This window comes from Tiliqua scincoides, chromosome 11 (assembly GCF_035046505.1).
Source record: "Tiliqua scincoides isolate rTilSci1 chromosome 11, rTilSci1.hap2, whole genome shotgun sequence".
Lineage (NCBI taxonomy): Eukaryota > Metazoa > Chordata > Lepidosauria > Squamata > Scincidae > Tiliqua > Tiliqua scincoides.
Window position 1 is genome coordinate 12,980,646 of NC_089831.1, and position 12,105 is coordinate 12,992,750.

Here is a 12,105-nt window from a genome sequence, read left to right on the forward strand (position 1 = left end):
TGTACGACCTCACACACTGTTGGCACAAACCAGCTGACCTCAAGTTGTTTTCTAGCAGTGTAGAGTCTGATTCTGGCCGCTGGCCAGGAAGGTGAAATTCCATGCAGGTCAAGGCAGGTTAAAATAGTAGCGATAAAAAATGTTGCATTAAAGAGTTAAGAAAACACCATAGCAAGAGCGAAAAGGTAAGGAATTGCAGGCAGGCAAAGGAACGTTTTGTGCGGATGAACTGGGGGACATGGAGGTTAAAAGGCAAGTTGAAAATAAATTGAACACTAGCAAAGCTTGCTGGGTGCCGCACCTCCCCGAAGCACTCATGGAATTAACTACAAGGTCATCTAGTCCAACCCCCTGCCTTTAGCAGGAAATTCTCTTAGAGCATCTCCAGCAGGTGCATGTGAAACCTCTGCTTGAAGATCTCCAGTCCCTCAGCAGTCACACTCGTCCAGGTTTTTGGTCCTCATACCCACATCTAACCGGGCAGGCAGATGAGCCCAATTGCTGATGCTCCTGATGATGGACCAGGGCAAATGCATCAAATGGTGTGCATGAATGTTTTTTTTTCTAACTTGTGGGGATTTACTAGGCTTTATTTGTGTATGTGTGATCTGAGCCCTTTACATGCCTGTTCTTGGGAATCAGGTGAACCTCACCATCCAATGAGCTTGTCAAAATCAAGTTCTTGGTCTTTGGGTCAGAAGGGCAGACCACAGCAGCATTGGGGCAAGCATGGCTACCGCCTCTAAATCATTCTCCAGTCTCTTTAGGATGCTGAGGTATCACAGGAGCCTCTGAGGGGAGAAGGTTGAAACAGCTGAAGAAATAAGGGGAAATCAAGACTGCTCACCACAGCCTACATTTCTTGTTACTAGATATTGAATGCAGTGGTGTCTCTAGTGTGGTGTGGTCACATCACCAAATGACGCACACGGGGGTGTGTGTGTGTGACACCACTACTTGCCAAAAATTTTTAAAATCTTGGTATTTTCAAATAATGCCATCAAGTTATATATCGCTCAATGTGTAATTTCTCGCAGAATGCAATAAAAAAACACATTGAAATATCTCTATTCTATCAAACGTTATAGCCAAAAAACCAGTGTGTGTGGGGCAATGGTGCATCGCAATGCCCACCACCCAGGGCGTTGCCTGCCCACTGCATGGGAGGAGGTGCATCATGGGGGTGGCACTCTGGCCTCCCAAACCGGGTGACACATACCCTAGTGACGCCACTGATTGAACTTGGGTGTTTTGCAGCCTATGTCCTTGAAACAAGCCCTTGAAACAATCTTGCTATGCATTGTGGGCAATTCCACAGAACTGCCTACTTTTCCTGATCATTCCCTTCCTTCAGTCTCGGAAGACTCTGGTATCGTGCTCTGAATGGTGGTTCAGGAACAGAGTGTCCTCTCCAGTGCACGAAGCCTGGGTAAAGTAGGTATGGAGGATAGGCTGTTACCCAGGCAGCAAATCCCCCCTCTCCACGTCGCTGAAATGGTCCAGTGGAAAGGCAGAAGCCAATACGGTTGGTTCCAGCGGCGTCGCAAGAGTTGCCAGAATGTGACTGTGTTCAGCCACGAACTGCCTCAGGGACTCAGCGGATTTTGCCTCGAGGTTGACTCCTGAAGCCTTTTCCAGAACTGGATGTAGCCACAAGGCAGTGGAGGTTTGGGATCACAGTTTTCCTTCTCTCAGATGAGCTGCCTTCCCAGGCTCAGGAGTCCCATCTACCGGGTGGCTGTTTAGTCGCCTCTTACGACAAGTACAGCCAAACTGAGCGACTATTCTTATCCCCACTTGATTAGCAATAATGGTATTCTTTCCGCTTGATCACAGAGGAGCATTGAGCCTTAAATCAATACTTGGGGAAAGCCTAATGGGCGATATCCCATTCAGTAATAATGAGCTCAGCAGAACTTCAAAATGACAGAACCCCTCAGGGCTGGAAAGAGGTCATTTGTTTGTAACTGACTTCGGGCATCCAAGGAGCAAAGACTGTTGTGCTAAACTGGAAGGCGTGCATAGCAGAGGGCATGGTCACTGCAAATAAGGCATATCAACTATCTTTTGTGCTAAGTTTCTATTTCGGGCTATGTCACCCATGCTAATCATACCGGAACCTCAGTCTGCAATTTGGGTGAGCGATAGCACAGATATTGCCCAAAATTTGGAGGGGGGGGGGGAGGGTTGTCAGCTCTCCAAGATTGACCTGGAGTTTCCAGGAACCAGCCTCAATCTTCAGGTGACTTGAAAACAGTCCTGGAGATTTTATCAGGGTTTCCAGGAATGTTCAACCCTATATTATATTGGGGGTGGGGGTGGGACTCAGGAATAGCTTCAGCCACAGTGGGCAAGCCTGCCAAGACTGGAGTTCTTAATTTATCACTGGAAGGAGTTGGCGCTGATGCTCTTGTATGTCACTTGAAGTTATAACTCACCTGATTTAAAATGGTTTTACCTACTTGTAGATCCTGGCTTGTTTGCAAACTGTGGCTAGACCAAGCCAGGATTTGCTGGGTTCAGACATTGGAGCAAACCTCAGTTTGTTCTAAATCAGGAACTTCCTTCTTTCCTGTGGCAAGGGGGAGGAGTGAAGATGCAAAGTCTGAGACTCATGAATGTTTCACTGAACCCTGATTAAGCATATGGTGTCATGTGATGTATGACCCAGGCCTGCAGTGACACAGCTGAGTGGTGAGTAGCTGGGACGTATGCAGCAAAAGATGCACTGCGTACTATATCCCTATGCTGGGAAAGTGCTACTCCAAAATGGTTTGTTATATTTACTCACTCGCATACCCAGAATGTAGCAATCTATGTGCATAATGAAAGTGGAGAAACCTCATGCTAACACTGCCCCTGGTTCATTTGAACGAGGCAACCTGCATTAGCCCCACTTTCATCCACATATTTCATGTGTGGGTTCAACCTGGGGTGCGTTTTCCTTGCAATGGGCGGATGTATTGGATGGGGCCGTTTGAGACATGCAAAAAAATCCCTCTGGACCTGAGCCACTGCTGGATTTCACTCTTGACAAAGATTCAGAGGATTTAGTTGAACAAAAGGAGACTGACAGAATGCAGAACTTGACCTGATCTCATTTGCAAAGAGCAAATAAGAACACTAATCAATGAATGGAACAAGTAACTGGGGAGCTTCGGATTTGAAAGCTATCACTAAGCAAATGGATTTGGGCAAAATATTTAGATAGCGAAATGCGATAGCTCCTGGAGCTGTTTGCATGAAAGATTCCTAAATTAAGAGTAACTGTCACCTAGACAGAGGTCTTGACTCTCGGGGAGAAAATCCCAGGCCTGGAAGGAATGAGCACTGTGACAGTAGTTGCAAGGGAGTGTATGGCATTGGAGCCACAATGATAGAGAATGGCAGTGTCCTGGGCCCTTGGCCAGTGGCTGGGTTGGGGCCCCTGGTGTGTGGGGGCAGACATCACTCACTGTCCCCCACCTCTTCTCCCTCCTGCTTATCTGTTGGGGGCCAGAGCAGGGTGGGAGAAAGACATGCTCACTGCTGCCAGTCACTGGGTACCTGATCACCCACTGCATCCCCACCACTGCTACTTTACCAGGGTTCGGACTGGGGTGAAAGTACAGCACTGGCAATCTGACCAGTTGGCAGGCAGCTGGGCAGTGGTACCCTACACACCCTTTCCAGGCAAGCAACTCCTCCTCCCTTCCTGCCCAAGAGGCCAATCAAGCCCTTCTCTGTGGCAGCCTCCCAGGCACCATTTGACTTGGGGATGTGGGAGAAAGAAGGAGCTACCTGAGCTGGACACAGAGGCGTCGCCCAGTGCGAGAGCTCGTTGTGCCAGCCACATGATGGAGTTCCTCCTTTACCGGACCATACAGAATAGATTACAGTATAATATGCACAGCCTAAATGCAGTGGCGGCATCACTATGGTTGGCAACCCAGTCTCGAAAGACTATGGTATAAGCCTACAGCACCTGGTATTCCCAGGCGGTCTCCCATCCAAGTACTAACCAGGCCTGACCCTGCTTAGCTTCCGAGATCAGATGAGGTCGGGCATGTGCAGGGTAACAGTTTGGTGTCACCCCCATTAACCTTAATTATTTATATTGTTTTTAATATACAGGGTGACCCCAAAAAAACCCAGAACCCATAAAATTTTTATTAAATCCTACAAAGGTCCGGTAAACTTCAAAATGTCTTTTCCTTGGTTGACCAAGACATATTGGGGAAGATTATTGTTCCAATATTTCATGCACAAAGTCGACTTGTATACCCTGAAAGAAAAAAGAAGACAAATTAAAATTAACAGTTTTATTCAAAGATTTGTGGGTTCTGCTTTTTTTGGGTCACCCTGTATAACAGTACAGGTCACCCAACTAATCAGTAACCCAGCAAAAAACCAGTAGCCAACTTGATGGCACTCACACAGCTGAATAAGAGTTCTAGTATTAACTCTGATACATGGACATGAGAGCTGACTCATACTAACATCTTATTGGTTCCCTGCTGTGTCGTGACAACACCTCATTGGCTCTCAGAACAATCAGTCTCATTGGTCAGTTTTGAGTTAAAGAAATTTACTCTTTGTTACATAAGGCAGTTGTGTTTTCTTTTTATGGTTAATTGGCCACAACCTTTGACAGCATGCAGATAATTCAGCATCGTTTTTGTTTCATTGCTTTCTACATGAAATTCAATGATATAGAACATGATGTTATTCATAATTACAAACTTTCCAAAAGGTTTCCAATATTTTGGCCACTCGTGGTGTCACCCGATGAGATCCGCATCCCCCTAGTAATGCCACTGGCTGGATACCTGATGCTTCCATCTCCATTGTTCCTTTTCAGGTTGGGATCTTGTTGGGGACAGGCAATCCACCTGAAGCCCTGGAGAGCCCTGGACAAGCTGCAACCCAAAGGAGATGTAGGCAGGCTCCTGTTTCTGAATTGCTATAGTGTTTCTACCCCCAACCTTTGTCCCCCCAAAAAGTTGCCTTACTGTTGTGCCCTACTGTGGGAAAAGTTTTTTTTTTCCTTTTTGACCCCATGTTTGCCTGGCCCGCAGGTGTACACATTTTGTCCTTGTTGCATATATGCAACATAGGGCTGAAAAGTCTTAAAAGGTGATATAGAAATAAATAAGTTGATAATACCTGTCGCCATACACTATCTACAGGTGTGGACCTCACCGGCCACAGGTGTCTCTGAGCAGCATGCAGTGTTTACAAAAGCCTAGGGCCTACTTATGCAGAGACCATTTTGCAAATTGCTGCCCAGTGCCTCTGGACGGTTGACCCAGAACATCTTTCCTCTTCACATGACTTCTCTCTGTAGTGTACCATTTAACCATGGTATTGATTTTTCAAAAAAAGCCGTTAGCGGACCACTGAGACCGATTAGCTCCGGTGGCAGTGTTTAGTACTAAAGATTTAAAAACCATCGTCCAGAAAAAACTTTTTTTAGCGAGGAAAAAAACAACACATTGAAGCACAATACAAAACATGAATACAAACGGAACAGAAAAAAGCTTGCTAATCCCCTCAGACCTCCCCATTTCCATCTTCCCCTCCCTCCCTCCATATTTCAGCTCCACATACTTCAGCACTTCGAATGTTCATGATGATTCCGAAGCTTCACATCAACTCGGCTAATGTCACTGGAGGTGCCTTTCTCACGCTATTGATTTGTACACTGCCTGTGTGGTTTGGTTGTAATGTTTTTATTTATTTATTTTGTTTTTTTTAGCTGCTATGTATATTTTAATTACATTATCAGCTTAAGATCTCTCTCTCCCTCTTAAAAACCAAAATATGCACTAATGCAGCCGTGCGTCGCTTAACAACCATCTGCTTATCAATGGACTGCATAGAGGACAGTGGTCAAAGCACAGCAAGGATGCTCTTAATGAGGCAGGCAGGTCTCCCATAGCCTGCAGCAGAGTGTCTGCTTTCACAGCAAAGAGGCTCTTGATGTAAAGAGGCAATTGGTCTCCAGTAGCCTGTGCAATCAGCTAATGTCTGGCAGGGGGTGTCTGTTTACACAACAAAGCACTGCATTTGGCTGAATGTTCACTTAATTACCTAATCTCATAACAACGGGTATAAGAGATCCTATCCGTGACATTAAATGGCACACACTTGTAATTGTCACCTTGTAATTGTCATCTTGTAATTGTCAAGATGAAGTGGCATCTTTATGACCACTGCCTTAAAGCGCATGATTTTTAAGAACCTGAATGACATCTGAGATCTATGTGTGACTTTTTGGTGATCTGGGGCCATATTGGTAGTAGAGGTTAACTCATTCATTGACTCATTTTATTTTGATGCACCTGTTGCTTGCAGTAAGTGCGTAGCTGCTGTTTCACTGCTTCCAATGATCCATGTTGCAATTGCATCCTTTCTGTCCTTTACCATATGTGCTCATCTTGGGAAACTGGGCTGATACACGGTCATGATTTGGGTTCCATCAGCTTCCCACATCCTGCAGTTCAAGTAAGAGGCTTGGATGAGATTTACCCAGTTGAGTTCGTGGTCACAATGTCCCAGCTATTCTTCTTGTCCTGATGATTTCTGGAGCTGAACTTGCACCTCTGTGCAAAATTTAATCCAGAAAAGGGAGAGTGAATTCAGGGCAGGGAAAGGGGAGAGTGAGATCGGGGCAGGCTCATCCAAGAAGTCAACTGAAACTGTTGCCTCAGGCCGCATCTTGGTGGGGCACCCATCTCTGTAGGCCTACTTGCTTCCATTCCTCCTCCTCCTGCTCCCTGGATTGGAGAAGGAAGAGGGGGACAGGGAGAAAAAAGAAATGCTAAACTAGAGCATTGGAAAGAGGGAGGAGCAAAGGCTAGCATACCGCCACAGGTGTCAGGTGGTCTTGGGTTGACCCTGGGTGAGGTCACCAAGGAGATCACCACTTGAAGGACAGATGGTTGTGGATGACACTGTAGCCTTATAGAAGCAACAGAATCTAATAGTTTAAAATAATGCACAACCAAAGAGCTAGAATGTGTTCTCGGTTGCGTAATATCCTGTGGCTCTGGCAAGATACCTGCTTGGGGGAAAGAACGACTCTTTGGAAGGTTGTGGAATTTTTCAATTCTGATCCCTGCGCTATTTTTTCAGTGTTGCAAGCAGAGAAGGGACAGCTTTTCCTGCATGCACAAGCTTGCACAGAATCCTATATCTCAGTGATTTTCAGTGTTTTTCATCGCACGGCACACTGACCTCTCTATGGTCACTGCTTTTTGTGACGTCACTTCTGTCTTCTGGGAGACTCTTCCGGGTTCTGTGGCTCTGCTTATAGGTCAACTGTCTGTAGTAACAGATTGCCTGTCCCTCTTTCTCTGCCAGCCTCCGGACTGTTTGCGGCCACCAATGTGTTGTGGCACACCGGTTGAAAATCTCTGTTCCGTCTAGTTGTTGCAGGTGAGACAGGTCATGTTTACATTGCAGAATCCTCTAATTAGCACTGACTGCCAAGGGAGAGGATTCTGCTGGCTTTGCAAATCCTAGGAAAACGGCCCAGGCTAATGTGGCAGAGAGCCACGGCTATATTATTTTTCTGGCATGGATATATATAATGCTCTAGGGATGGCTTGGGGATTTGGTTGCACCTGCATCCTGAATTTCTAAAAGCAGAATGTTGTGCTACAAAGCAAATTTGGGGGTCTCAGTCTTGTGCTTGCCTTGTGTAACTAATCCCAAAGGGGGACCATTTTCGGAGGAGAATCAATCAAAAGGAGAGGGTTGATTCCAGCATTTGTTTGTTTATTTTTCACATTTTTATACTGCTCTTCCTCGAAGGAGTTCAGGGTGGTGTGCAAAGTTCCTCCCCTCTTTTTGTCCTCGTAACAACCCTGTGAGGTAGGGGTGGCTCATAGTGACTGGCTCAGGGTCACCTCGGAAGTTTCATGGCTGAATGGGGATTTGAACCAGGATCTTCCAAGTCCAACTCCCAAACCAATACACTGTTCTGGCTCTAAGTTCTGGTGTTCTCCCTTCAAATTCCCCTTCACCAAGCAGGCTCCAAGATCTGAAGAAATTATCTGGCAGGCATTTTTGGGGGTAGGTGAGTGGGTGGGGAATCAACAGGCTATGGAAGGATTAAATCCTGTCTCCCAGTTTCTCCCCTGGAAATACCCTTTCTTAAACCCTTCACGTTTGCTGGCAGGACATGTTTGGGAATGAAATCTGTGCTGGAAGAATGTGCAGTTCTGTTCCAATGTGGCAGGTCCCACTGAAGCATCCCAAGGGTGGAGCCCTTAAACCACCACAGGGATCCAGACTCTGTAACTTGCAATCCAACTTCCCTTGAAGAACTCCCAAATTCTTGCTTTCCTGTGACTCAGGTTGCTGACCTCCTTCTCGTAACAGTCAGGATTAATGCTTTTGACCCAATATTCTGGTGGAAGTTGGCCCTTTTCGGTTTGAGGCTCTTGCTCCCGTGCCAGGATCTTGGGAAGAGAGATTGGGTTCCGCAAGCTGTCTGTCTTTAATCCCTGTCTCTCTTGCGGAATTCCTTCTGCTGCCCAAGGGAGATATTTGCCTCGGTTCCTTTTCTCAAGTTTTCAAGCCTTGTCTGAGGTAGGGCTGGTTCTGAAGAGCCGCGTGAGCAGCTGAGCACTGAGGAAAACTGTGTTGTAACCACTGATAATGCATTCTGACCTCTGGAGCAAACCCGAGTGTCACCATTCAGGATGATTGCTCTCATTGTGGGTCCTTCACTGGTCCTGCATATAAGGACCAGTGTCAATTTCTTCTCTGTGAAAACACGGATCCCCTTCTCAGCCTCATTTAAATTTCTCCAGGGGCTGCAGCTCTCGGTCTTGGAAGCAATTTTGTAGTCCTCAAAACCGTCCTCATCCGTTAGCCTACTTTTTTGACGTTTCCCAGTTTGATCTAATTTACTCCAAATGTCACCCTTTTGTACTGCTCTCGAAGGTACTGCCTCACCTGTCTCCCCATTTCTTTATTCTGTCTTCTTAAATGGGTTTGCCCTCCTTTTTCCTTTCAAGTCATCGCCCTTCATTCCCTGCTGCTGACAGAATGCACCTAAAGCATATTGTCCTAGCATTTTGCAGATTAAAACGGGGGTGCACTTATAATAGACTCCCCTTCTCATACCAGGAGCCAGGGTGGTGTAGTGGTTTGGGAGGCGGACTTAGACCTGGAAGATCCAGGTTCGAATCCCCCCTCAGCCGCAAAGCTTCCTGGGTGACCTTGGGCCAGTCACTTTCTCTCAGCCTCACCTACCTCACAGGGTTGTTGTGAGGACCACAGGAGGGGAGCAGCTGTGTACACCACCCTTTGGAGGAAGGGCAGTATAAAAATGTGAAAAATAAAGTAAATAAATACCAAGCTTCTGAGCCACACTTCCACATCTGCAGATTTGGAACCATGGATTTCATCATCCATGGACTCTGAACCCCTGACTGGACCCCCACTGAAGACCTCCCAGACATGACTGAAACCTTGTTCCAGTCATGTCTGGAAGGCTTTCTGAGACCCACAGAGGCAGTGTGAGGCCTCTGCGGGCCTCAGGAGGGCTCTGAACATGACCATAACCTCACTGAACTGCGACCGGGAACGGAACCCCCTCAGATAACGAGAGCTGCTCTATATTTAGAATATACATCTACATTGTTTGTTTGTTTAAAACATTTATATCCTACCTTTTCCAAAGCTCAAGGTTTATATTATACCTTGGATAATGTAAAAATGTCAAAAAAAAGTTGCACATTATTTCTTATCCACCCTTCCTTCCAGAAGCTCAAGCCAGGTGTCGTTGTCCCCGTTTTATCCTTGCAATGACCCTGTGAGGCTTAGAGCAGTGGTTTTCAACTGGTGTGTTGAAATGTCCACAGGTGCGCCACGGTTGAAAATGGCTGAAAAACTCTTCTGCTGCCTGCAGCTCTTTTTGCAGGGCAACTGTCTGGAGTTATGAATTGTCTGCCCCCGTCCTCCACCGGCTCTCAGACAATCTGTTAACTACAGACAGTTGCCCTAGAAACAGAGTCACAGATCCCAGGAGAGTCTTCCAGAAGGGACATCACACGAGAAGACCATAGAGGTCAGTGTGTCCAGAGAAGAAAAACATTGGAAATGCCTGGCTTAGAGATTGCCCGAGCAAGCACCATGGCTGAGTGGAGCTTTGAACAAGAGTCACCTTGATCTTAGACATGCTCACAACTACCCAGGGCTTTTCAAATCTTTGTTTCTTTTTCTTTTTTGGCAGCTTCTGCTTTTTTGAGTGCTGCATTTTTGTAACTACCACCACTGCCAGCAGAGACGGTTGCTGAGTATAGAAATTGAGTGGTTTGGCCTACTGTTGTCCCTGCCGCAGAGAAAAGGCATCTTCTTCTGTAGTTGTTGCCCCTCAATCTCTTCTTTGCTGTGCACCCCCCCCTTCCTCAAATCATGCCTCTTCTTGGAAGACCAGACAGTTGCAAAGCCCTACCTTGGCCACTGGTGCAGTACCATACTAGGCATCTCAGCTTCCAGAAAGGGTGTGCCAAGCAAGAACAGTGCTCTGTGGTCACCTTGGCAGTGAGGCCAAATACTACCTTTCAAACTGGGAAGTACCACAAGTGGTACTGGTTGAAAAGCACCGTATTTCACCATGCCACTGTGTTCATTCTCCCTCCTGCGATCCAGGCTAAATGTCGGGCATCGCCATCTTTTTCCCATTCAGGTTCTTCATATTTTTTTTCTCTCCAAAAGACATGAATGAGAGCGTCATCAGTGGTTATTTAGTTCCATTCCAGAACCCCCAGTGAATTAAAAAAAAATCAATGGATACCAAATCAGTGTGAAAAATAGCTTTAAAGACCCATTTCTTGCTCCTCAGTTGTTGCCCTAGAAAGCATTGATATAGATGCTATACCACATTCAACCACTAGATGGGGGAATAATGGAATGAAATGAAATGAAATTATAATTATTTAACAGTGTGAAGGTAGAAAATTGGTTTTTGGTGCTTTTTTTTTCCTTTTTACAAGGCATTTAAAGGTGGACCTCAGAATCGCTGATGAGTCACATCAGTGGATGCTAAATCAGTGAATACCAAGGTCCCACCTGTATGGGCATGTATCATCATGCCCAAGCTATCGTAACTTCAGTGGTGCTGAAGGCAGAGTGGACAGTTGTGAAAGATGTGTTGTATAATGTTGGAGTGGTTGGTAAGCAGAGCACAGCCACACAGGGGAAAGAGAGCTTCTCTTGTGATCAAAAGTGATTTACCGCCACCAGGCTGCTTGCAACTAAGACAAAACGTGGCTGATAAGGAATAAAAACTGAGGTTGATGTTAAAGTTCAAAAATACTTTACTTATGTTCTTAAATACTTATTTGTAAATAATCTGGTTTAGGATCAGAGATTCTAACAGCACTGAAAACATAAAACATAAATTAGTTTGCTGATTAATCTTGGTTTGAGAGTACTAGGAAGAACTAACTGCTGGGAGAACACAGCAGTGCTCAAACTTGTGGCTGCTGTGCACTGGGAACACGGTCCCCTTCTGGGTGCTGTGCAGAGTTCTCCTTGTTTAGGACCTTTCCATTCCACCCAGGTGCTGCATGAAGTCCTCTTCATTCGTGTGACAGGGACACTCTGGGCAGTTGTCTGCTACCCAACATCCCAGAAGGCTGCACGACAGGATGTCTGGGCAGACGCAACTGCCCAGAGCGTCCCTGTGGCACGAATGAAGAGGACTTTGTGCAGCACCTGGGTGGAATGGAAAGGTCCACTCACCAGGCGATGGATCTGCCTGAACCTGAGCCAGCCCCTGGGCCGAGGTTCAAGCGGCCCTGCTCTAGAAGTTCAGTTAAAATCTGGTAAACTCTCAGATGATCGACAGGTTGCTAACTGCTGCACCATAGAATACTCCTGCCCACATCACTCTTTCTAACTCAAGGCTCTCCATACTCTGGCCCAGGGACTCTCTCCTGCATGAATGGTGCTTACCGTTCTGCGGGAGAGCCTCCACAAATTACCTCCATGCTCCCCCATTCCCTGCTGCGTCCGGCCGCTTCCAACTTCCGACACCCCAGCAGGCTTTGCGACTGAATTTCTGGGCAGTAAGCTATTGGACATGGCAAAGACTAGGGGCGCAGT

At 46.4% G+C, this 12,105-nt stretch overlaps 1 protein-coding gene and 1 pseudogene across 1 annotated transcript in view; one reads left to right on the plus strand and one right to left on the minus strand.

Moving 5' to 3' along the window:
* Positions 1-12,105, plus strand: part of CAMK2B (calcium/calmodulin dependent protein kinase II beta) — a 222,599-nt gene that overhangs the window by 76,932 nt on the left and 133,562 nt on the right. The window lies entirely within an intron of this gene.
* LOC136662617 (5S ribosomal RNA) lies at positions 3,953-4,073 on the minus strand (annotated as a pseudogene).